The sequence below is a fragment of the Oncorhynchus keta genome, chromosome 36, assembly GCF_023373465.1.
Source record: "Oncorhynchus keta strain PuntledgeMale-10-30-2019 chromosome 36, Oket_V2, whole genome shotgun sequence".
Lineage (NCBI taxonomy): Eukaryota > Metazoa > Chordata > Actinopteri > Salmoniformes > Salmonidae > Oncorhynchus > Oncorhynchus keta.
In genome coordinates this window covers 18,129,111-18,156,940 of record NC_068456.1, presented here as the reverse complement: position 1 = coordinate 18,156,940, position 27,830 = coordinate 18,129,111, and the positions used below count along the sequence as shown (strand labels likewise).

Below are 27,830 nucleotides of genomic sequence, written 5' to 3'. Positions count from 1 at the left end.
CCATTTAGCAGACGCTTTTATCCAAAGCGACTTACAGTCATGTGTGCATACATTCTACGTATGGGTGGTCGCGGGAATCGAACCCACTACCCTGGCGTTACAAGCGCCATGCTCTACCAACTGAGCTACAGAAGCCACGATCAAACAAATCAAACCGTTGTGCTGTAATGAAATGAAATGAAAATGTGATACTACCTGTGGAGCGAAGTGGAATGCGACCGGGTTGTTGAGTGCGGAAGTTCTATTCGGTAGACGTTGGCTAGCTGTTGGCTAGCTAGCAGTGTCTCCTACGTTAAGGACGACAAATAGCTGGCTAGCTAACCTCGGTAAATTAAGATAATCACTCTAAGACTACACACTCTAAACTACACAATTATCTTGGATACGAAGACAGCAAAGACAACTATCTAGCTAGCTAACACTACACTAATCAAGTCGTTCAGTTGAGTGTAATAGTTTCTACAGTGCTGCTATTCGGTAGACGGTGGACGTTTGCTAGCTGGCTAGCTGCTGGGCAGATAGCAGTGTAGACTACGTTAGGACGATGAAATACCCCTCGAGGTTCGTCATATTAAGGGGGCGGACAATGTTTTGGCGGATGCATTGTCTCGTGCGCCCTCTCCTTAGCTTTCCTGTTTAGTACTGTGTTTGTTCCATGACAACTTGGTCTCTCTTCTGCTCCTTTTCTTCATTTGCATCCAGGCACCATGGTTGCTGGAGGTGTGGGTTAAGTGGTTTACCTGGGTGGTTAGATGTCCAGGGAGTGAAAGTATGTTTGTTTTGTTTTTATTAAAACATTTTGGTTTTGTTTCAGGGGCATGGGATGTCCCTGTTTTATGGGTGGGGTGTGACTGCCCCTCCCTGCTCTGTCTATTTGGTTTTGCTGTGCTTATTTGCTGCAGGAGGTTGGTAGGCAGAGCTGGGAGGGTCATCAGTGCTGATGGGGTATAAAGCCACTGTTTCACCATTCAGCAAGTGATTCCTCTCTCCATGCATACCCTTGTGGCAGTTGACCCCTAATTTACTGACCTTCATGACTCATCTGATTATTGTGAGATTTTTTACTAGGCAAATCCATTAAGAACAAATTATTATTCACATTGACTGCCTACCACAGCCAAACACGGATTACGCTGGGCCAATTGTGCCTATGGGACTCCCAATCACAGACAGATGTGATGAAGCCTGGATTTGAACCAGGTACTGTAGTGACACCTCTTGCATTGAGATGCGATTACTTAGACCACTGCTCCACTCAGGAGCCCACTTTAGTTATAGAATACATTCATTTTGTTATTCCTTCACTCAGTGTGTGATATCCCATTGTTACAATCTTGAGCCAGGTTGTAACACTAGATCAAGCAATACATCATGAGTAGCCTAGCTATATTTGGCTAGATGAACCAATGCATTGAGTAGCCTAGTTATATTTTGCTAGGTCAACCAATACAAGAGTAGCTTAGTTATATTTGGCTAGGTCAACCAATACGTCACGAGTAGCCTAGCTATAGTTAGCTAGATCAACCAATAGAGTCCAAGTATTTGAGTGCATGCATCCTCCAAATATGGAGATGGGCAATTCATGGCTTGATCAGAGGAAGGGGGTCAGGGAGACGGTTGAAGAGTCTTAAGTGATGCAATGAACCTTTTCAATAAACTGGCAGAAAGAGCCTTCATCAATGATGGTTCATAGCTCCACACATGCGTGACAGAAACAGACCCACGTGATAATGTTTGGCCTTTGAAATGTATGAATTTACCAACATTTCCCCCATTTGCTTTTCACTCAGTCAAACCCTGAATTCCAGCTTCATAGATTTGCTACACCACTTACAAACTAAGATTGTTGCCGTAAACTGCAATGATTAGCTACGTAAGTCAGATGTGACCTCGCCACAAGTTGTACATCATTGGGTTTCCTCAATGTTTATTTTTTTCTATCCAACAAAGCCCCTCTCCCCTCACGGAATATGAGCAGGACTAATGGCTTTATTTATCTAACATTTAGGAATTCAGTGAGGGCCTGTGGTCAATTCTCTCTGATTGGTGCAGTAAGTGTGATGCATGAGCAATGGGACTGTCTTAGTAATGAAATCCCTACCTGCGGGTGGCTAAGAAGGGGAGAGGGATCGATAGGGTTAGCCCACTTGAGTGATGTGGACGGGCCGTATAATGAACACATACAGTGCTGTGGGAATTTCCGACCGCTACGGAGATGGAGCGTTGATTGCCTGTGTCACTCATCATTCCTGTACTAAACCCCTGTAACCTGTACTGTCTTAGCTTCAGACCAGTTCAATATGACTGAGCTGAAGCAGTAGGTCTCAGCTGTTCAGGGTTGTCATATTTGAGTAACAGTACATGTAAGGCTATGTTGGCCATTGTATAATTCTTTAAGTGGTATATAACGTCAATGTTGAATCTGTGTTGAGCAGACGAGCTGACTGCAGTCACTGCTCTGGTCGCTTATTTTGTCATGTGCTGAACACTCAAATCAATTATACTCACTGAACTTAGGAAATGCTGCAACACAGACACACTGTAAATATGTGTGCATATTTGTATGCGTACACATCTGCCTGTGCTCTATTGGTTGATAAAAACCCTCACTGCTGAACACAGGTATTTGCATACAATTGATTGAGCCCCACACGTTGCGCTGTGGCCCTGTGATGGTAGTAAAGCCTGTTTGTATTCAGAATAAACGTTATGCATAATGTGATTAGTCTCCATGGAACTGGGAAAGAAATGTGCCTCATGCCATTATTAGGTTCTCTACTCAAATATTAATCTGGAATGGTTTATTTAGCACACAGCAACCCTCATTGTATTCTGGGGTTGTATTGTGTTGTTCTTGAATTGCTCTTGAGGTATAAGTTAGCTGTTCTTTGCTCTCTGTAATGTCTCAACCAGCCTTATTATTGACCTACCTCCCAGCACAGCAGGGTAGCCTAGTGGTTAGAGAGTTGGACTAGTAACCGAAAGGTTGCAAGTTCAAATCCCTGAGCTGTGAAGGTACAAATCTGTTATTCTACCCCTGAATGGGCAGTTAACCCACTGTTCCTAGGCAATCATTGAAAATAAGAATTTATTCTTAAATGACTGGCCTAAAGGTAAAATATTTTTGGTTTGTTCTCTTTCCACCTGGTGGTCGGTTTCCCTATCAAATACATCAAGCCTGAATCCTAGCTACTGCATGTACACCATTTCCTTTACCTCCACTAGGTCGAACATCAACTCTAAAATCACAGAACAATTCTCTTGGTTTCGGTTTCCTGTTAATTTCCTGTTTATTGGTGCATTGAAACAAGCCCCCTACTGTTTCCAGGCCACAGTAGGGGGCTTAATAATCAAAGCTTGATGAGTTGGTTATTTGAATCAGCTGTGTACTGCTAGGACAAAAAAACTTAACGTGCACCCGGGGGAGGCGGCAAATTGGGGAAACTCTTAGCTAGTGTGACATTTGGGTCTGGCTCTCACTCAAAGCCATATGTGGTGCTGTATTGCTATTATAAACTGGTTACCAATGTAATTAGAGCAGTAAGAATACATGTTTTGTCATACCCATGGTATACGGTCTGATAGACCACGGCTGTCAGCCAATCAGCATTCATGGTTCGAACCACCCAGTTTATAATGCAATTTACACAGCATCATTAATCTGCCTTGGGCCTGTGCTGGGTGTATGAGCAGGATACCTGTGAATCCTTAGTTACTAAGGATGAGCTGGATCGATAGCCAGTCGAGGGTCAGGTGCCATTGTGCTTTAAATTCCATAGGAAAGATAATACAGGAATCCAGGCCTGATGATTTGGCTAAGGGACCTTGGTCTCAGGTCAACCACACAGTGGAGATAGATGAGATTGCAGGTACTATATATTCTGTGTTTTGCAGTGTACAGTATATCCAAACCATTTACTCTGTACCATGTCAGAATATTTACAACAATCATGACAAATGGATTATATTTTGCTCAGTTTGTGAAAGGTTCAGGAAATTGATACAATTCTAAGTGATGGGTAGAACAGTACAAGTATACAGTATGATGGTTTTCACTCCATATGAGAATGTAGAGACCCTCACTATCATCGAGGAAGAGCAGCAAGAAATCCCTCTGTACTTCTACTTTACAATATCATGGGATTACAATGGGACTTTGACAACGTCCATGTCATTGGTATTCACTTTACTCTCTCCCTCCCCATGTCTCCACCTAAGGCACGTTCATGACACACAATTCCCTATATTATATTTGTCAAGTACACAGCATTGAAGTGGGTCAGTTATAAAGCCATCCTAAGAGACATATCCACTGTATTAAACCCTTGAATATGAATCACTCTACATGTTATTTATAAAGAATGCAGCACAATTGATCAATCGTATCCACTGCAACTCCGTTGTTACTTAATCATTGGAAGAATGTGAGGTTTTCTGTTCCCCTGACTGCAGATGACTGCATCCGGTAAAGTTTCCTCTCGAACAAGTCTTATCAATTTTTAATTGCCTCTCTCCTTTGTCGAACACATCCGAAGTTCACCTCAAGTGCAGACGACTTGTAGAGGATGTTATTAGCCTCCTTGACTACAAGTGTTCAATTACAGCAGTATATCATTACGTTAGTAACCTTTCTTCTCACTTTTTCAAAAAACATGATTAAGATTACTTCCATTCATATAATCATAAAGCTTTTTCTCGTCGAGCAGAGGGATTGATTATTCAATACTTTGACCAAAAATCACAGAAAGACGTACCCTTACATTATAAGGCTTACAGAGAAAATGGATTGCTAGTGTGCCAGCCAGCCAGAGTAAAAAGCTGACCCTGCACCTTTTGTACATACAGTAGCCAACGGCGGAGCAGGAAACGTAAACATGGGTCGCTGGCATGAAAGGCAAACACCCTACGCATCACACCAATAGGGTTAACCCACTTGGTGGGAATTGTAATGTGGCGCCCATAGCGAGAGTCACAACAATACATAACCGGAGTGAGACTCAGACATGCAACGGAGGACTGTGACTTTTACATTTGACTTTCAACCACATCCTGTCGGTCAGAGAAATGTAGTTGACAATTGGCTCATTCACCTCCCCTCCTGAGTGGCGCAGCAGTCTAAGGCACTGCATCTCAGTGCTAAAGGGGTCACCACAGACCCCCTGGTTCAAATCCAGGTTGTATCACATCTGGCTGTGATTGGAAGTCTAATAGGGTGGTGCACAATTGGCCCTGTTTGGCCTGTGTTGTCATTGTAAGTAAGATTGTTATTTTCTTAACTGACTTGCCTAGTTAAATTTAAAAAATATTCTCCAGGTCATTGATGTAAATGAGAATGTGTTCTCAGTCAACTTACCTGGTAAAATATAAAAATTGTCTTCAGTGTTCCAGCACTGTAAAAATGCTACATTTTATACTTGTAAAGGTGCTGCATTAGAGCACATGTGTCAAGTGTATTTTTCTGACATTTTCAGCGAGTCCTGAAAAAAAGCATTTGAATGACTTGTTTATACTTTTTCAAAGTAATTCATTTGGTAAATGAAAAAAGTATGGGCACATGAATGGCAGAATGAGCATTTGAAGTGCACAATATTTGGAGCTACAGGATTTGAATCGGGATTAGGCTATTATGTGAAGTTATCTGAGCCAGTCTCCAATCCAAATAAAACAAAACGGATGCTATCAATGCTGGGTTACACATGAAATGGTGAATAAATACCTCTCATGTAGTAAAATTCTGGCTAATAACACTGAGTTACCATGACAAGGCAGCTGCTGTTCTGCCGAGATTCGTAGCTGACTGCTGTAGCTACAACGTTAATGCGTAGGAAAAATGTCAGAAAGTAGCGAGCCACACTAGTGCCAGATGTCAGAGTTAGAGACATGCAGATTTCTGAGGACAGTCTCGTAACTTTGGTGCAGGAAAACTTCATCAGCAAATGGGCAAACTAGCTACCGTAATGGTCATTAGAATAAGCTAGTAGTAAGCTGCTAATTAGAACAAGTTTGCTCAGCTGATTGAGCATGGTTTGCCATAGTAGTCAGTGTGTCTGTCGGTGTTCCATAGTGAATCATGGGGGAGAACACTAATTTTCAAAAGTTAAGAATTATTTTCATTTGAGTCCTACGTTTGGCAAGACAGATGGTTCCTGGCAACGAGGTCGCATTAGAATGATGTCACCTTTTGGGAGACAATACCTAAACTGTGGGTGGCACTTTCAATAATTGAAGTCATGTAATTTAAGTCACTGTGAGATTTTCAATGTGTATTAGGCTCTAGAGAACAGATGCATAAAGCTGACTGTTTTTCCTGGAATCTGTTCAAATATCCAACCATTTTATTTGCTTTTCCTCCGTAAGAGGGACATATTGAGCAGTTTTTAGACCCAAAATGAATAGTTCTACATTAACCTATTAAACTTATGACCTCGAGGTTAAACGTATGACACTGTTTCACTAGTCCCCTGACACCTGCACCACCAACTCAGTTCCAACATTTCGTAGTATGGCTATAAAAAAAGCACATTTTCATGGCTTCAGGATAAGACCTAATGAATTAATTTGTACACAATTTATAGACAAATGATTCAGTATTGACAAATCTATACACTTACTCTGGATTGACTAACTAAGGATCCCCTTTTCCAACCATTTAGAGATTACACTGTTACATAAAGAGTTACCATCAGACTATGTTAAACCTCCTAAATGGCCTTTGTTGCCATGCAACAATAAATGACAGTGCCAAGGAGGAGGGCTATAAAAAGATATTGGTATCCTGGGAGATGGACGAGGCGGTGGTCCTGACAGAGCTAGAGGGCCGCAGTGGAAATCCCCTGCAATGCTGATGAGGGTTTAGAAAGCAATAGCTCATATAATAGGGGGGGGGGTCCTGGGAGACGTATCCAAATCTCTCACTCATCTTCCCTTATTGCTGTTCACTGTGTCCTTCACACAGTCCCCACTCCTCACAGTGGGACGTCTCCCAGCAGACATTTCAAATTCAATACCCATTCATTTGATAACTTGAGGTTCCTGCTTAGTGAAAGTGACAGTTTGAGTGGGAACTTTTTAATTATCTATATATGACATGTGGACAATGTTCAACTTCAGTGAAAAGTTGACTGAAGTCTAGCTGTCTCCCAAATGTGTTGAATATTACAAACGTTCAACTTTTTGCTTTGATCAGAGAATTATACATTTTCAGCCTTTCTTAAAGACGCACGTCTACAGTGGTAGATTTAAAATATATATATATATTTTGAAATATATATAGTTAGATTAATCTTTGCTAGTCATATCCCCTGGAATAAAACATTAATGTATTTGACAATAAGCAATGAGTTTACGATGATGAATGCTGTGAACTGTTTTTAGCCTAACAGTCCTGGCTATGTAATTATATCATTTTGGGCCTAATCAACATTATTTTGCATTTTTCTATAGCTCACTAGATGTTATAATGCCATTAATTACTCTTATTGCCACTGTAGATCTGCCCGATCCAATTACATTGTCCCTTGCATGAACAGTTTTAGATTTTTAATTTTGTCATCCCTCTAATTTTCTCCACTAAAAAACATTGTCTTTTAATGATGACTCAACAGTGATTCAGCATAACTGGCATATGCTTTGGGCACCACGTAAAAGTGCATTTTTTTCATAATCTGAATAATACAGAAATATTCTGTCGTCTTCAGTTTCAATACCTTGGAGGGGAAGGGGAGCACTTAGATTGCAGTATGAGAAGTTTAAAAAATATTCACGGTCCTTCTCGATCTCTGGGACATTTGATGTGAGCAGACGCATTCTGTTTACTGATGTTCCATGAATCCTAAACAAGAGGGACAAGGAGATGAGGTGGGTGATCTGAAATGTTCCTCTGACTGACGCCCACTCCTTGTCGGTCTGCCTAGCCTACTTCCTCCCCTGCCTGTCAGCAATCTTGATCTCTACGTACCTGCCATGGTGCTGTCTCCCTCCCTTGGCACTGGTCTAATGATTTTGACAGAGCTGACAAAGGGGGGAGATGTTGAGAGAGAGTGAGAGGGCTAGAGAGGAGTTGAGAGGGCTAGAGAGGAGTTGAGAGGGCTAGAGAGGAGTTGAGAGGGCTAGAGAGGAGTTGAGAGGGCTAGATTAGAGAGGAGTTGAGAGGGCTAGATTAGAGAGGAGTTGAGAGGGCTAGATTAGAGGGGAGTTGTGAGGGCTAGGTTAGAGAGGGGTTGCGAGGGCTATATTAGAGAGGAGTTGTGAGGGCTAGGCTAGAGAGGAGTTGAGACGGCTTGGCTAGAGAGGACTTGCGAAGGCTAGAGAGGAGTTGTGAGGGCTAGATTAGAGAGGAGTTGCAAGGCTAGATTAGAGAGGAGTTGCGACGGCTAGATTAGAGAGGAGTTGAGAGGGCTAGATTAGAGAAGAGTTGCGAGGGCTAGATTAGAGAAGGGTTGCGAGGGCTATATTAGAGAGGAGTTGTGAGGGCTAGGCTAGAGAGGAGTTGAGACGGCTAGGCTAATGAGAAGTTGAGAGGGCTAGGCTAGAGAGGAGTTGAGAGGGCTTGGCTAGAGAGGACTTGCGAGGGCTAGGCTAGAGAGGAGTTGTGAGGGCTAGATTAGAGAGGAGTTGAGAGGGCTAGATTAGAGAGGAGTAGAGAGGGCTAGATTAGAGAGGAGTTGCGAGGGCTATATTAGAGAGGAGTTGTCAGAGCTAGATTAGAGAGGATTTGCGAGGGCTATATTAGAGAGGAGTTGTGAGGGCTAGGCTAAAGAGGAGTTGAGAGGGCTAGATTAGAGAGGAGTTGAGAGGGCTAGATTAGAGAAGAGTTGCGAGGGCTAGATTAGAGAGGAGTTGCGAGGGCTAGATTAGAGAGGAGTTGTGAGGGCTAGGCTAGAGAGGAGTTGCGAGGGCTAGATTAGAGAGGAGTTGCGAGGGCTAGATTAGAGAGGAGTTGTGAGGGCCAGGCTAGAGAGGAGTTAAGAGGCCTAGTCTAGTTAGGAGTTGAGAGGGCTAGTGAGGGAGGGAGGGGGCTAGAGAGGAGTGAGTGAGTTGAAGTGAAATAGTGGAAGGCCCACACAATTTATTTGTACCTTGAGGCCCTTGTCTCATTTCACCATCTTTATCTCTCCTCGCTTGTTCTTTCTATCATTTCTGATATAAGCACCATACATGCTTTGATTGATCAAATATGTTTTAATGATACTTAGAAGGGATTATGCTGGATATATGAAAGCACTAGCTAAGCATTAATTGGCTGTTGATTAACCATAATGTTTGTGCTAAATAGCAAGGAGCACTGTTAACTTCATACCCTTTTTCTCATCAATCCCCTAACATGGTCAAATCAATAGTTACAAGTAATTAAACTATTTGCATGCACCACATGAATTCAAATGACACAATCAATTGTCACAGAGTGATTTGTGTCTTAAAGTGATGACTTCAGCAAGAGTCTGGAAAGGACACACAAATGTGATTCCAACCGGTCTTATGACATTTGAAAAGATTTTCCTATGATTGGTTCCTATTGTAATGTAGTTTGAGTGGCCATGGTCATACTCTTTGTTACAATTGTATAGTAAGTGATAACATCCTGTACTGGGATTGGGAATAATCACATGCCGTGGTGTTCTATAGCGAGAATGTGTGCCTGGTATTGTAAATTGCTGAAAAATGGGGATAGTAGTAATGTGATACTAAGCTATTGGTAAAATCATTTGAAACATAGAACATTATGTTATCATTAGTTATCATTCTACAGCCATGTTATCACTGTCTTAATATACAGCCTTGAAACTGAGGGATTCTTCAAATGTGTTTTTCACACATGGTAAATATTATATGAGCTCATCCTGATTCAGAGAGAGAATAAAAGTCCTCATCAGAAAGCGGTAAAAATGTGGTGAAATCACATCCCGAGGACAAAGGGAATAAGCGCTACTAGACCTAGAGTTATGAGGTAAAAAGTGTCAAACAGAGAGACTTAGTAAAGGGATTGCATTAGACTTTGAACACATTGGATGTTCCCATCCCACACAATGTACTGAAATCACTGACCGAACCACAACCACTGATTTCTAAAGCTATACATCTATGGGTATCTATCCTTCACTTGAAATGGAAAATCCTCTGAGCATTACGGTATAGTGTTCTACAGACAAGGCTCTATATTTAGAGACTGACATTTCAAATGTAACCCTCAAACTTTTAGATATCTATTTATCCTCCCTCTGTACAAATGCCAAATGACTCTAATTTCCTGCTCTTCCACTGTGTGTGTGTGTGTGTGTGTGTGTGTGTGTGTGTGTGTGTGTGTGTGTGTGTGTGTGTGTGTGTGTGTGTGTGTGTGTGTGTGTGTGTGTGTGTGTGTGTGTGTGTGTGTGTGTGTGTGTGTGTGTGTCCTATTAAAGAGAAGTGGGCAGCCTACTGTTTAATGACGGGGACTTTTTGACCTTTGAACAGAAGAGGTTTCCTGTCTCCCTGAGGCTGCTGGGATTTCTCCCAGGGAAGACAGCCAGCCATAGCTGCAGCGATATAGATGTTTGTCAGTAAATAAATCAGTAAAGGTCAGATCCCATCCCAGCTCAGCACTGCAATTAGAGCTGAGCCCTGAACTCCAGGGTCTCCCCAGCAGCAGGGCAGGGGCAGGCGGCACGGCTCTGACCCCTCATTCTCCCAGTCCAACCCCACGGGACCTGCTGTATAGTAGGGAGGCTGTGTGGGAGGCAGATTGAATGGGATGCTTGAGCTTTGTTTTCGTGTTGTATTGTGACTGAGTATGAGAGATGTTGACAGACATATATTCCTTTGTGTCTATTGTTTGACTTATGGATTGTTCTGATTCTCAGTCTCCAAGTCCCAACTGATATGACTCATTCATTGACAGCCCTGTTAGGTAGTTTGCTGTCTGACCATGTTTTTGGGTTCTCTGTGTTAAGCCTGCAACATAGTTTCCCTGCATTGCCTTAATCAAAGCCTTGATTGTATGCCTGGGTACCTACAGTAGACAGCTTAGCTAGCTGCAGACTGTACTGTATCAATAATTCAAAGAACAGGATTTACATCAACTGAATCAGAGGTCACTCTTCATCACTCTAGTGTTCCCTGATTGTGTGTGTGTGTGTGTGTGTGTGTGTGTGTGTGTGTGTGTGTGTGTGTGTGTGTGTGTGTGTGTGTGTGTGTGTGTGTGTGTGTGTGTGTGTGTGTGTGTGTGTGTGTGTGTGTGTGAGCGCGCACTGATTAATGTGTTGCTCTCTATCGTGGGATCTCAAGGACATGGGAGCATTTGTGGTAGCTGCCCCTGCAATGAACCGTATTACACAACAGTGATGCTCAGATTCCACTTCTTCTGAGTACATACAGTAACAGTACTTCATCAGAATGATTTACTCAATTAAAAAATATTGAACCCCTCTGACTCTTCTCTTTGAATATTCATTTTGTTTCACATTGAGAGAATAATTACTCATTGATTACCCATGATTTTACGCCCAAACCGATCATTGCTGTGTAGTGAGAAGAAAGGGGGATTTTAAACCACTGGGATGTCTGCAACTGAAGTTGCAGCAGCCTTCAATTCGGTTAGGGAATGGAATGCAAAGGCGACCTGTGTTAAATTCTGTTTTCCTATACTTTTTTCAGGTTTTCACGCTGAAAATCACTTTTTTATTGTTGAAAAACAACAATAATTTGATGTTGTAAGTCCACAACAATGCTTAACCCACATCAGAAGACCATATTTGAGGTCTGGGCAAAATAAGAATAAAATACATTCGGAGGGTGTAGTATCCCTTCAATTCAATTGTGCACATAGCAAGAGACTAGCTACCCCCCCGACTGATAGAAATCATCATGATATCATTCTGCCAGGTAGGCCTACTTTTTAGTCAACATTTAATTGGGCAGGATTTTTGGGGAAGCCTTTAGAAATGTTCATTCAAGCAGCACATGATGACTGATTTTCAGACAAGCCTTCGGACCAAACCTTTTCAATACCTGGTTTGCATACCCATTGCTGCCTTAGCTGGCATTTACTGGTAGATAACTTATTTCCTACCTACTCTACCGCAGGGCCACTGTCCAAATAAAATATTAATAATTTATTTGACAGAGAAGCGTGCCGACAGAAAGACACATCAATCTCAGATTAAAGCATCCAAGCGAGTGAAACAGTGCCCCTCTTTCTCAGTATGTGTATCTGATGCTGTCTGGACAAAAACAGTATTGTATACTACGCTGATACTCCAACACACACAAACACAAAATAAAAGCACACACATGCATATTGAAGCTACACACACACACACACACACACACACACACACACACCCACACCCACACCCACACACACACCTTCACGCTCTTCACATTTGCTGCTGCTACTCTCTGTTTATTATCTATGCATAGTCACTTTACAGCTACCTACATATACATATTACCTCTACTAACCCATACCTTTGTACTTTGACTAGGTACCTGTACCCCTTGTAAATAACCTCGTTATTGTTATTTTATTGTGATACTATTTTCGCTGTAGTTTAGTGTATTTGGGACATTTTTCTTACTTTAAAACTCTGCATTGTTGGTTAAGGGCTCGTAAGTACACATTTCACAGTAAAGGTCTCTACACCTGTTGTATTTGGCACGTGACAAATGACATTTGATTTGATGTCATACTATTTCTGTCCAGACAGCATCAGCTACATGGGCTACATACACTGTAGTAAGACAGAGGGTTGCTGTTTTGCTCGCTTGGATGCTTTCTCCAGTGAGATAGTTTCAGATGAGAGGAAGAGGCCAAGCGAGAGGGCTCACTCTCGCCAAACTCTTTCCAGAATAAGCCAATGATTTTTTTTAATGGGCATAATATGCAGACGTAAACTTGTCATCTGCCTTATCGCCTTTGGGACGACTCCCATTGTTATGGTGGAGACATGATCATCTCGTTATTATATACAGATCTCTGGTTTCAGACACTTGCGAATTGGTGTGTGCACAGTGTACTGTTCGAATGCTGGCTTCCCCTAAAGTAAATTGATGTTTGCCAAAATTATATGAATGGCTCTTCTAAATAAAATAATTAAAAATACTTCACCAGAGAGCATGAGTTAGCCACAGAGTGTAACGAGTTTCCTCCTCTTCTTCCGAAGAGGAGAGGCGAAACGGATCAGAGGACCAATACGCGGCGTGGTAATTTTCCATGGTACTTTTTAATGCTATAAGGTACACATGAACAAAACTAACAAAACAAGAAATGTGAAACTCAAAACAGTCCTATCTGGTGCACACACAGAGACAGGAAACAATCACCCACAAACACACAGTGAAACCCAGGCCACCTAAGTATGATTCTCAATCAGAGACAACTAATGACACCTGCCTCTGATTGAGAACCATACTAGGCCGAAACATAGAAATTCCCAAAACCTAGACAAACAAACATAGACTGCCCACCCAACTCACGCCCTGACCATACTAACTAAACACAAAAAATAAAGGTCAGAACGTGACAGTACCCCCCCCAAAGGTGCGGACTCCGGCCGCAAAACCTTGACCTATAGGGGAGGGTCTGGGTGGGCGTCTGTCCGCGGTGGCGGTTCTGGCGCGGGACGCGGACCCCACTTCACCCTTGTCTTTGTCCGCCTTATTTTCCGCCTCCGTGGCTTTCTCACCATGGCAACCCCTCTCAATGACCCCACTGGACAGAGGGGCAGCTCGGGACAGAGGGGCAGGGGCTCTGGACAGAGGGACAGGGGCTCTGGACAGAGGGACAGGGGCTCTGGACAGAGGGACAGGGGCTCTGGCGCCTCTGGGCTGAGGGGCTCTGGCGCCTCTGGGCTGAGGGGCTCTGGCGCCTCTGGGCTGAGGGGCTCTGGCGCCTCTGGGCTGAGGGGCTCTGGCGCCTCTGGGCTGAGGGGCTCTGGCGCATCTGGGCTGAGGGGCTCTGGCGCCTCTGGGCTGAGGGGCTCCGGCAGCGGCGCCGGACAGGCGGGACGCTCCGGCAGCGGCGCCGGACAGGCGGGAGGCTCCGGCAGCGGCGCCGGACAGGCGGGAGGCTCCGGCAGTGGCGCCGGACAGGCGGGAGGCTCCGGCAGCGGCGCCGGACAGGCGGGACGCTCCGGCAGTGGCGCCGGACAGGCGGGAGGCTCCGGCATCGGCGCCGGACAGGCGGGACGCTCCGGCAACGGCGCAGGACAGGCGGGACGCTCCGGCAGCGGCGCCGGACAGGCGGGAGCACCTGCAGAGAGGAGACAGAGAGACAGCCTGGTGCGTGGAGCTGCTACAGGAGGCAGCGGCGCCGGACAGGCGGGACGCTCCGGCAGCGGCGCCGGACAGGCGGGAGGCTCCGGCAGCGGCGCCGGACAGGCGGGAGGCTCCGGACAGGCGGGAGGCTCCGGCAGCGGCGCCGGACAGGCGGGAGGCTCCGGCAGCGGCGCCGGACAGGCGGGACGCTCCGGCAACGGCGCCGGACAGGCGGGAGGCTCCGGCAGCGGCGCCGGACAGGCGGGACGCTCCGGCAGCGGCGCCGGACAGGCGGGAGCACCTGCAGGGAGGAGACTGAGAGACAGCCTGGTGCGTGGGGCTGCCACAGGAACTACCAGGCTGGGGAGATTTTCAGGAGGCTTGATGTTAGGAGGAGCCTGAAAGATCGGGCTGTGGGGGAGCACTGGAGCTCTGGTGCGCAACCTGGCACCACTTCCCCAGGCTGGACAACTACTCGAGCCCGGACCCTCCAGAGTGCAGGCACAGGTTGAACCGGGCTGTGGGTAAGCACGGGAGATCTAGTGCTTACTACACGCACCTCTCCCCTAGGCTCCACTCCCACAGTTGCCCGGTACGAGCGGAGCGCAGGCAGAGGACGCACTGCACCCTCCCAGCGCCCGGAGACACAGCACGCAGAGCCGGCGCAGGATAACCTGGACCAAGACTGCGTACCGGCGACCAGACCCGCTGAGCAGGCACCATACGCCCTGGCTCAATGCCCACACTCGCATGGCACTCTCGGGGCTGCCCTATAGCGCACCGGGCTATGGACACGCACTGGCGACACCGTGCGCTCAACCGCATAACACGGTGCCTGACCAGTAATGCGCTGCTTATCATAAGCACGAGGAGTGAGCTCAGGTCTGCTACCTGGCTTAGTACCACACCTCGTGTGCCCCCAAAAAAAAAAAATTTGGGGCTGCCTCTCGTACCTGTCGCACTGCCGTGCTGGCTTCGCCAACCTCATTCTCCTGTAACCTTCCTTGCATTGCTCCATCGAATCCCAGGCGGGCTCCGGCACTCTCCCTGGGTCGACCGCCCACCTATCTATCTCCTCCCAAGTTGTGTAGTCCAGATTCAGCTCTGATGCTGGCCGCTGTTGTTGCTGCTGCTGCTGCTGTCGTCGCTGTCCTTTACCACGCCGCTTGGTCCGATTGTGGTGGGTGATTCTGTAACGAGTTTCCTCCTCTTCTTCCGAAGAGGAGAGGCGAAACGGATCAGAGGACCAATACGCGGCGTGGTAATTTTCCATGGTACTTTTTAATGCTATAAGGTACACATGAACAAAACTAACAAAACAAGAAATGTGAAACTCAAAACAGTCCTATCTGGTGCACACACAGAGACAGGAAACAATCACCCACAAACACACAGTGAAACCCAGGCCACCTAAGTATGATTCTCAATCAGAGACAACTAATGACACCTGCCTCTGATTGAGAACCATACTAGGCCGAAACATAGAAATTCCCAAAACCTAGACAAACAAACATAGACTGCCCACCCAACTCACGCCCTGACCATACTAACTAAACACAAAACACAGAAAATAAAGGTCAGAACGTGACACAGAGGATCATTCGCTTCTTTAAAAAAAAAGTTGTGGTTTGTTTCAACTCACAAGTGCATAGACCTATGCCTATTTTGGAAGCCTGCAATTTGGGCAGCACACATTGGTAACAGGCCTAGCTGGTTATTGAGTTGTGGTTGTCAGTGAAAAGCATCTAAAATATTTGTGAAGATAATGTGTCTTGAGTATAATTTAAAATGTTGAGACCATGTTTCGCAAACGTAAAATTTCTAAGTTGTTCCAAACATCAAATTTCTCAGTGGTTAAGGTTAGGCATTAATGGTTAAGGTTTGGAATGGGCTCAAAACAAGAATATGAAAAACAACTTTCTATCACTGAATTTGAACTTGCAACCAGAGGCATATGCTTACACCCATCTACCATTACAAAACCGAAACCTACTTGAAGGTAACACCGCTCACTGCTGCCCCTAGTGACCAGTTTCCACGTAATCTCCCAACATCCTCAGACATGGATGGAAGTCGAATACTGATTTGTATCACTAACGTGTATCATGGGTGACCTGGTTGGTCTCCTGCCAATTCTTGCACATTCATTGTTCATTGTTTGCCCTTTTGATTATTCATTTTGATCAATTTCCCATTTACATACTGTATGTCAGCAGTAAACCTAGTAAATGTGCTGTTAATCCCTGTCATTTGGTTACATTAATTTATTTTAATGCATGTAGGCCTATTAATTAATTACAGTCATTTAGCCTACGGCTCTCATTCTCGGAGTGGAAATGTTGTTTGCAGAGTTTACAACCTGCTACATTTGAGAGAAACAAGTTTTGGTTTATTTCATAACCATCATTTACAAGTTTTGTTAATGTTTTCATTGTTTTGTTTGGAGAGCAATGAGGAATGTGAGCAATGAGCATGTGTCTGGTTTCTCTGTCCTGATACCATTGAAGGAGCATGCATAGAAGTAGTAGGCAAAGCGTGCCCGCTGCGAGCAAATTGAGGAAAGTGCCCATTTTGGGGATCTCTGATTTCTGATTGTCTAAACTCGCCACTCCATCACAAATAAGATGAGCTTCTCAGTCAGTTTATCTTCACCTCAAACAGTATGTCAACAAAGTCTGTTTTTTTTAACATACATTAATAGTTCATCACAGTATTTGAAAAATCTTTCCAACACTCTCCAGCCTCGATAATCAGCAAGACTCGGAGTGAAAGAGGAAAATATCTTGATCTGATGATCCCATATATCCAGGGGAAACGTCGTAAACAGCTGTCTGTCTGGAGCTGGGCCCAGAATAAGCTAGTTGATACAATGTTGCAAGTTCTCTGGCTACACCTTCTGGCAGGACCCAGTTGATTGATTTGATACAAATTTGCACTTCACTAGCGATATCTCAGGTCAAGACAGAAAGAAAGGGAGGCAGACACACGGAGTAGAGAGATGAATGCAGTTGAAAGAACATTCATTTTCAACAAGGTATTTTCTACTGTTTTTATTTGTCAGCTTTAGGCCCATGTACACTGAACAGAAATATACACATAACATGTAAAGTGTTGGTCCCATGTTTCATGAGCTGAAATAAAAGATTGTCCATATGCACAAAAAGCTTAATTTTGTGGACAAATTTGTTTAAGAAGCGTATTAAACGTCATGATCATTACACAGGTGCAACATCAATTGAATGTTAATTTCTCTACCATAAGCCTATGTTGTTTTAGAGATCTTGGCAGTGCATCCAAACGGCCTCACAACAGCAGACCACATGTAACCACGCCATCCTAGGACGTCCACATCCAGCTTCTTCACTTACAGGATCGTCTGAGACCAGCCACCCAGACAGCTGATTAAACTGTGGGTTTGCACAAACTGTTCTCCATGCTCATCTTCCTCACCTGACTGCACTTCGGAGTTTGGGATGCTCTGGATTGATGTGTAAGATAGCGTGTTCCGGTTCCCACCAATATCCAGCAACTTCGCACAGTCATTAAAGAGGAGTGGGACAACATTCCACAAGCCACAATCAACAGCTTGATCAACTCTATGCAAAGGAGATCTGTCGCGCTGCATGAGGCAAATGGTGATCACACCAGATACTGACTGATTTTCTGATCCACGGCCCTACCTTTTTAAAGGTATCTGTAGATTAGGGCCTAATGAATGGGTCATGACTTCCTCCGAAGTCGGTCCCTCTCCTTGTTCGTACGTCACCGGCCTTCTAGCCATGGCCGATCCACTTCCTTTTCCATTTGTTTTGTCCTTGTCTTACACACCTGGTTTCAATCCCCCAATTACTTGTTCATTATTTAACCCTCTGTTCCCCCATGTTTATTTGTGAGTGATTGTTTATTGTATTTCGGTCTGTATTTATGGCCTTGGATTTATTGCCGTGTATTGTGATTATTGTTGAGTAAAATTGCGTACATTACTCATATCTGACTCATCTACACCAGCTACACACAGACGCATTACAGAATGTATTTCAATTGACTGATTTACTCAGTCAAATCTTTGAAATTCTTGCATATTGCGTTTTACTTTGGTTCAGTATATTTGACGATGGAAGTTATAGTTCTACTGCTGAATTGGCCTATAGGCCAATAGTTCTATGCTCTAATTTCTTCAGCTGCTAAAGGATCACAGTGTATTAATGTGTCCATATAGCATAGGCTGGTACTCCCGCAATAGTTTCCTTTTAACTTTTTCAGTTTTATCATTTTAATTCTGATTTTTATGATTTAACCACGTGACAATTATTTTATGAAAAGAAAGCGGTATTATTAAAAAGAAACTGTTAGACAAAAATGCGCACTTAAAAATAATCTCAATGTCACGCCTTGGTCTTAGTATTTTGTGTTTTCTTTAATTATTTGTTCAGGCCAGGGTGTGACATGGGGTTATTGTATTGTCGTATTGGGGTTTTTGTAGGCATTGGGATTGTGGTTGATTAGGGGTGTGTCTAGTTAGGCTTGGCTGCCTGAGGCGGTTCTCAATCAGAGTCAGGTGATTCTTGTTGTCTCTGATGGGGAACCGTATTTAGGTAGCCTGGGTTTCACTTTGTATTTCGTGGGTGATTGTTCCTGTCTCTGTGTAGTGTTCACCAGATAGGCTGTAATAGGTTTCACGTTCCGTTTGTTGTTTTTGTATTTAGTAGTTATTTCATGTATCGTTCCGTTTTTCTTCATTAAAGACATGAGTAACCACCATGCTGCATTTCGGTCCGACTCTCTTTCTACAAACGAAGAACGCCGTTACACTCAACTTGCACGCAGATCGGTAGAAATGGTAAGATAAATTGAAAGCTTCCCCAAACTTAAAAATCTAAAGACGCTTATGGAAATCAATGTCCGTCTACCGATCTTTTGTGAGCTGCTCAGATATACAGTATTTGAAGTGCTTTGCGTTTGTGTAAGCTAATTTTTGTATGATTTCTCTATTGTACTACATAATTGATATGGCGTATACCTCCACTACTCTACTTTGTTACTAATCAGTGGGGATTAAGAAGTGAGTATACACAATTCCCACTGCAAAAGAGGTGGGTATACAGTGTATTCCTGCATATAGCCCCAACTACACCACTGAATATGAGATATATAGATACACACAGTGGCTTGCGAACGCATTCACCCCCCTTGGTATTATTCCTATTTTGTTGTCTTACAACCTGGAATTGAAATGTATTTTTGGGGGGGGTTGTATCATTTGGTTTACACAACATGCACAACATGCTAAATATTTTTTTTTGTGAAACAAACAAGGAGTAATACAAAACAAAACTTGAGAGTTCATAACTATTCAGCCTCCCCCCAAAGTCAATACATTGTAGAGCCATTTTTTGCTGCAATTACAGCTGCAAGTATCTTGGGGTATGGCTCTATAAGCTTGGCACATCTAGCCACTGGGGTTTTTGCCAAACTGCTCCAACTCCTTCAAGTTGGAAGGGTTCCACTGGTGTACAGCAATCTTTAAGTCATACCACAGATTCTCAATTGGATGGAGGTCTGGGCTTTGACCAGGCAATTCCAAGACATTTAAATGTTTCCCCTTAAACCACTTGAGTGTTGCTTTAGCAGTATGCCTAGGATCATTGTTCTGCTGGAAGGTGAACTTCCGTCCCAGTCTTAAATCTCTGGAAGACTGAAATAGGTTTCTGTCAAGAATTTCCCTGTATTTAACGGCATCCATCATTCCTTCAATTCTGATCAGTTTCCCAGTCCCTGTCGATGAAAAACATCCCCACTGCATGATGCTGCCACCACCATGCTTCACTGTGGGAGTGGTGTTCTCAGGGTGATGAGAGGTGCTGAGTTTGCGCCAGACGTAGTGTTTTCCTTGATGGCCCAAAAGCTACATTTTAGTCTCATTTGACCAGAGTACCTTGTTCCATATGTTTGGGGAGTCTCGCAAATGCCTTTTGGTGAACACCAAACATGTTTACTTATTTCTTCTTTAATAAGCAATGGCGTTTTTATGGCACTCTTCCGTAAAGCCCAGCTCTGTGGAGTGCACGGCTGAAAGTGGTCCTATGGACAGATACTCCAATCTCCGCTGTGGAGCTTTGCAGCTCCTTCAGGGTTATCTTTGGTCTCTTTGTTGCCTCTCTGTTTAATTCCCTCCTTACCTGGTCCATGAGTTTTGGTGGGCGGCCCTCCCTTTGCCAGGTTTGTTATGGTGCCATATTCTTTCAATTTTTTAATAATGGATTTAATGGTGCTCTGTGGGATGTTCAAAGTTTCTGATATTTTTTTAGAACCCAACCCTGATCCGTACTTCTCCACAACTTTGTCCCTGACCTGTTTGGAGAGCTCCTTGGTCTTTGTGGTTTTGCTTGCTTCGTGGTGCCCTTGCTTAGTGGTGTTGCAGACTCTTGGGACCTTTCAGAACAGACGTATATATATATACTGACATCATGTGACAGATCATGTGACACTTAGATTGCGCACAGCCAGACTTTATTTAACTAATTATCTGACTTCTAAAGGTAATTGGTTGCACCAGATCTTATTTAGGGTCTTCGTAGCAAAGGGGGTGAATACATATGCACACGACATTTTTCAGTTTTTTATTATTTTATATATTTTTTAAAGTTATTTTCTTCATTTCACTTCACCAATTTGGACTATTTTGTGTATGTCCATTACATGAAATCCAAATAAAAATCCATTTAAATTACAAGTAGTAATGCAACAAAATAGGAGACACGCAGTGGGATGAATACTTTTGCAAGGCACTGTATATACAATGTGTTATTAGTGGTTTTTTGTGCCTTGTTCTAATGCAGGGTTTCCCATACTTGGTCCTTCTCTTATGTTCCTGCTCTAAACCCTAATGTATTGATAGAATACTTGACATGACTTTACTGTATGTGCACTTTCAATGTAACAGAATAACGATTAAATGGTGGATAATGTAGCAGTTTGTGGGTGCAGTAAAAATACAAAATTAAGCTTTGGTGAGCAGTGATGTGAATTGCCATCTGTTGGATGAAGCGAGCCATGACAATGTAAGCAAAAATATGATGTCAATAAAAAACTGCTGACATAGGTCACACTTGAGGCATCTGTAATTACAGATTTGTTCATCACGCCTGCTAATAATTGTCTTGTAAATAATATAACCAATGTGGGCCTCCTGAGTGGCACAGCTGTCTAAGGCACTGCATCTCAGTGCTTGAGGCATCAGTAGAGACCCGGGTACGATCGCAGGCTGTGTTGCAGCCGCCAGCGACTAGGAGACCAATGAGGCGGTGGACAATTGGCCCAGTATCGTACAGGTTAATGATGTCCTTGTCCCATCACGCTCTAGCAACTCCTTTTGGCGGGCCAGGCGCATGCATGCTGACTTCGATTGCCAGCTATATAGTGTTTCCTCCGACACATTAGTGCGGGTGGCATTCGGCTTAATCAAACAGTGGGTCAAGAAGCAGTGCGGCTTGGTATGGTCATGTTTCTGAGTCGGTGCAGGAGTTGGAGTGATGGTACAAGACTGCAAATACCAATTAGGGAGAAAAAGGGGTAAAACGTACAACAACATTTTTAAAGAATATAACCAATGCAAAGTTTAATAATACTTGTTGGTGTATCATGAAAGGTGTACAAGATAGCTTTACTAAATGGCCTTCAATAAGAAATTCTGGTTGCCACTTTACTTGTGACTACTGTCACACACCACGATCCTCACCCTCCCTACATTTCTCACTCTCACCCTCCCTCTTATCCCCCATTCATTTCTAGGCAAGTCAGTTAAGAACAAATTATTATTTACAATGACAGCCTTCACCGGCCAAACCCGGCGACGCTGGGCCAATTGTGCTCCGTCCTATGGGACTCCCAATGTCACGTTCTGACCTTAGTTCCTTTTTTATGTCTTTGTGTTAGGTTGGTCAGGGCGTGAGTTGGGGTGGGTAGTCTATGTTCTTTTTTCTGTTGTTATATTTCTATGTGTTTGGCCTAGTATGGTTCTCAATCAGAGGTAGGTGTCGTTCGTTGTATCTGATTGAGAATCATACTTAGGTAGCCTGTTTTCCCCATTTTGCTTGTGGGTGTTTAATTTCTGTTTAGTGTCTGTTCACCTAGCAGAACTGTTTAGTTTTCTCCTCGTTGTTATTTTGCGTAGTGTTCAGTTTTTCAATTAAAATATGACAAACACTTACCACGCTGAATTTTGGTCCTCTCCTTCCACCAACGAGAGTCGTTACAGAAACACCCCCCAACCAAGGACCAAGCAGCGTGGTATCGAGCAGCAGAGTTCTCTGGACTCATGGACATGGGAGGAGATTTTAGACAGTAAGGGACCCTGGGCACAGACTGGAGAATATCGCCGTCCCAAGGAAGAACTGGAGGCAGCGAGAGCTGAGCGGCTGCGATATGAGGAGGCAGCACGGCAGCGAGACAGGCACGAGACCTGAGCCCATTCCTCGTGCTTCCTGGAGGAAGCTCGGTACTGGTCAGGCACCCATGTTATGCGGTCAAGCTCACGGTGTCGCCAGTATGCGCTCATAGCCCGGTGCGCTATATGCCAGCCCCCCGCAAGTGCCATGCGAGTGTGGGCATCCAGCCAGGGCGTCTCCGGTATGCCGTTTCGGCCCAGGGTATCCTGAGCCGGCTCTGCGTGCTGTGTCTCCGGGGCGCTGGGAGGGTGCAGTGCGTCCTCTGCCTGCACTCCGCCCGTGCCCGGGCGAATGTGGGCATTGAGCCTAAGGGAGAGGTGCGAGTGGTATGCACCAGATCTCCAGTGCTCACCCACAGCCCGGTTCAACCTGTGCCTACACTCTGGACGGTCCGGGCTAAAGTGGTCATCCAGCCTGGAGGAGTGGTGCCAAGGCTGCGCACCAGAGCTCCAGTGCTCCCCCACAGCCCGGTCCATCCGGTGCCTCCTCCACGCACCAGGCCTACTGTAGGTCTCCCCAGCCTGGTGGGTCCTGTGGCAGCCCCACGCACCAGGCTGTCTCTCCGTCTCCTCCCTCCAGAGCCGCCCGTCTGTCCTGAGCTGCCAGAGCCGCGCGTCTGTCCTGAGCTGCCAGAGCCGACCCTCTGTCCTGAGCTGCCAGAGCCGCCCGTCTGTCAGGAGCTGCCGGAGCCGCCCATCTGTCTGGAGCTGCCGGAGCCGCCAGTCAGTCAGGAGCTGCTGGAGCCGCCCGTCAGTCAGGAGCTGCCGGAGCCGCCCGTCAGTCAGGAGCTGCTAGAGCCGTCCGTCAGTCAGGAGCTGCCGGAGCCGTCCGTCAGTCAGGAGCTGCCGGAGCCGTCCGTCAGTCAGGAGCTGCCAGAGCCGTCCGTCAGTCAGGAGCTGCCGGAGCCGCCTTTCACTCCGGCGCTGCCAGAGTCGCCTTTCACTACGGCTCTGCTGGAGTCGCCCTTCACTACGGCACTACAGAGTCGCCCACCCAATCACGGCTGGTTGTGATACAGCCTGGAATCAAACCAATGTCTGTAGTGATGCCTCAAGCACGGAAATGCAGTGTCTTAGACCACTGCGCCACTCTGGAGCATAACACTCAGTCACTTCCCTACATGTCAGATTATCACAGTATAATCATGGAAGGGATCTGGTACCAGCAAACCATTTAAAAAATAATTGTCCCATTAAAATAATTATGGTTTCAAAGTCTACAACTGGATTTAAACAAGTTCAAAAAGACACCCAGATGACACTAAATGTCACGGGTCACTCCGGAACTTTCATCACGCACACCTATCACCTATTCCCACTGATTAATATTTGAATATACTGTATGTGCCCTTTGGTTTCCATTGGGGGGTTGATTATTGTTACAATGTCCATTGGTGCATGTGAGTACCTCTGCTGTGTGTTTTGGGCTTTGGTGCACTTGTGATTGCGCAGATGATTACGGGTCTCGTCCTATGTGTTAATTGTGCGATTTATTTAATTTATTCGATGTACTTCTCGCTCTTTTGTTTCAGTTTCAACACTGTGTTTTGTGTATGTGTTTGTTTGTCGCACGTCGTAATTTGGGCTGAATTTTAAAAAACTATTACGCATTCCTGCGCCTGTCTTCCGAAACATCCGCTGCAACATTTTCTGACACTAAATGTCATTTAAAATCCCATTTCCTGACCCTAAATAAGTTGTTATATGTCATATCAAACACTACTAAATACAAAACATCTTCATAAGTTAAGTTGAGTGTAGGGGGCAGTATTTTGATGTTTGGATGAAAAACGTACCCAAATTAAACTGCCTATTTCTCAGGCCCAGAAGCTAGAATATGCATATAATTGTCAGATTAGGATAGAAAACACTAAAGTTTCCAAAACTGTCAAAATATTTTCTGTGAGTATAACAGAACTGATATTGCAGGTGAAAACCTAAGGAAAATCCAAGCCGGAAGTGCTGTTTTTCCTGTTTTTCCTGAAAGCTCTCTGTTGAATTGCCTGCCTTCGGATATCAACCAGATTCATTTTCCTATGGCTTCCCCATGGTGTGAACAGTCTTTAGACATAGTTTCAATGAGCGAGAAAGATCATATCGAGTCAGTGGATGGCTGTGTGCCAGCCGCGTTTTGCATGCGCAACAGCTTGGAGCAGACATTTCTCTCTCTCTCCTATTGAGGAAGCTACAGTCCCGGTTGAAATGTTATCAATGATACACTGCTCAAAAAAATAAAGGGAACACTAAAATAACACATCCTAGATCTGAATGTATGAAATATTCTTATTAAATGCTTTTTTCTTTACATAGTTGAATGTGCTGACAACAAAATCACACAAGAATTATCAATGGAAATCAAATTTATCAACCCATGGAGGTCTGGATTTGGAGTCACACTCAAAATTAAAGTGGAAAACCACACTACAGGCTGATCCATCTTTGATGTAATGTCCTTAAAACAAGTCAAAATGAGGCTCAGTATTGTGTGTGGCCTCCACGTGCCTGTATGACCTCCCAACAACGCTCCAGGTGCCGCTGACATGTTTGACCACCGCCTGCGTGGCTGAACGTGATGTCATACACCTCTTTGTCATGAGCAATGAGCTGGATCTTGACTTGGCCAGGTACAAGTTGACTTCGCACAGTACCTTGTCAGTCTCCAACCCCCAGATAGTCTCCAACCCCCAGATGCTGTAGGTGCCCAGTAGATTAGGATCCACTTCATTCCAGTCAAACGAGGTAAGTGGTGCACAGAAGACAGAGTTCTTGATGTTATTCAGCAAGCATTCCAAACGCGTCTCTGTGTCACTGATCCTCTAAATGTGCAGGTAGTCCCCGATAGTGGCAAGCAGGTCTAGGTAAACACCCTTGCTGTCCGGGATCCACATGATGGTGGGGTAGAGGTGGTCAAAGGTGTTCCTGCAGATTAACTCTGAACTCTCCTCCTCCAGACCCACAATCTGCATCTTATTGTTATATTCTTCAACGTAACCTCCAAGGGCCAGGTGAAAGCGCTTGTCAGGACGAACGCGCCAGTTCATTGCATACACCGTCCATGGCGGTTCGTGTTTGTAGATCTCTTTTCGCTTACAGTGGAGCAACATAGCTCAATAAACAAGCTGTTATATCAAATCCTTAGCTATAAAAAAAAATACAACTGTCACCTTGGAACACAACATACCCCACGGCCCCTTAAAGACTTCTGAATTGAAGATTTGAACAGTTCAAATGACAGCTAGCTGTCAAAAAGCTAGCTGGCTAACAGACATTTGTGGATGCTAGACAAGCCCAATTAACACCATTAGCTAGCTAGTAGCATGTTGTACCGCGTGATAGCTACTTCTGTCACACAACGACAGCGAAGTTTATGCTTAAATTAAGCTTCAAGACACCTGTTAGCTGACGGGCAATAGTCTGAAATGGCTTTTTATTTGATTTTGACAGTCTGGGTGAGTGAGCCTGCTTTTGAATTGGGTCCCCTGTTAGCTTTGACCAGACCCCAACTTCAAGCCTCAAAGTGGCCTGTAGGTCATTCCATGCGCTAGGGTCACAATAACTAAAGCTTTGACCAGACCCCAACTTCAAGCCTCAAAGTGGCCTGTAGGTCATTCCATGCGCTAGGGTCACAATAACTAAAAGTAATCTTTCTGGATTCTGTGGAGACCCATGGAACCTCTACAACCAGCCAGTGTTGAGAGTGAGATTGACGGTGGCTGGATTTCCAATTAAGAAGTGAGGTGAGGTGAGGTGAGGTAGTGTGGGAGTGTCTCGAACTGCTTTATATACAAATAGCAGCCAATGTTGGGCCCTTCTGGCAGTGATGTGTACGAAAATTGTCTCCAGTGATAAAATGCAAGGCTTTTAATAGGACTATTGAGGCCTTTCAATTTCAAGAGAATAGCTAGCATTGCCATTGAACAAAATATCTATTATTAATGATGTAAGGTTTAAATGACCTTAAACATGTTTAGGTCATTTTGTATAAAGCATTAATGTGTTCTATACTATGTAAAAAAAAAAAAGAATTTAAAAAAAGAATGCATGTACAAGAAATACAGTCTGTTAAAGATCTTCACAATAATGAATCATGGCCAGTAGGCCAAGTCCTCCATGGGAAATACATTTAGTAGCATAAACGGAGGTGGACAGCCATCAACAAAACACTAAAAGGAATCTATTGTACACAGTAGTACAGTAAAAATAGTAGGGGAATAACCTTCCATTTATATTGCAATATTTAGCCCATATTATAGGGATGCAATGCTCTGTAGTCCCACAAGGAAGCAGCCCCAGTCTGTTTGACACTTCAATACAGTGCCTTCTGAAAGTGTTCATACCCCTTAGCTTATTCCACATTTTGTTGTGTTACAGCCTGAATTCAAAATGGATTACATTAATGACAAAGGAAAAACATGTTTTTAGAATTTTTTGCAAATTTATTGAGAATGAAATACAGAAATATATCTTATTTACATAAGTATTCACAGCCCTGAGTCAATACTTTGTAGAAGCACCTTTGGCAGCGATTACAGCTGTGAGTCTTTCTGGGTAAGTCTCTAGGAGATCTGGGTAAGTCTCTAGGAGATCTGGGTAAGTCTGTAGGAGATCTGGGTAAGTCTCTAGGAGATCTGGGTAAGTCTCTGGATTGTGCAACATTTGCCCATTATTCTTTTCAAAATTCTTCAAGCTCTGTCAAATTGGTTGTTTATTGCTAGATAACCATTTTCATGTCTTGCCCTAGATTTTCAAGTAGATTTTTCTCCTGTACAGGCTTCCTTCTTTTCACTCTGTCAATTAGGTTATTATTGTGCTGTAATACAACAATGTAGAAAAAGTTAAGGTGTGTGAATACTTTCTGAAGGCTCTGTATATTGTCCATTGCAATAATAATAATAATTGTCCATAGGCTAGGCTGTGTGATTGTGCATGGATAGTATACCTGAATAATGAGCCAGTCGAATTGGGGTTAGCTTAGATCTGTCGGCTTGTCCCCTTGCGTGATGTGCTTCTCAAAGAAGTCTTGAGCCTCCTTGGCAGTGGAAATCGTGTGTGTTGTATTCTGGAAGATCAAGATGAGTATTGCTGAGTGGATGAAGCTGCATCTCAGATTTAGCTGGTTTCAGCAGTTCGGCACTCAGATCTGGGTAGATGCTGA

The 27,830-nt window shown here is 44.3% G+C and overlaps 1 pseudogene; it reads right to left on the bottom strand.

Moving 5' to 3' along the window:
- LOC118369408 (DDB1- and CUL4-associated factor 7-like) overlaps positions 1-25,779 on the bottom strand; it is a 93,889-nt pseudogene extending 68,110 nt beyond the window's left edge.
- Positions 25,780-27,830: the final 2,051 nt, after the last annotated feature.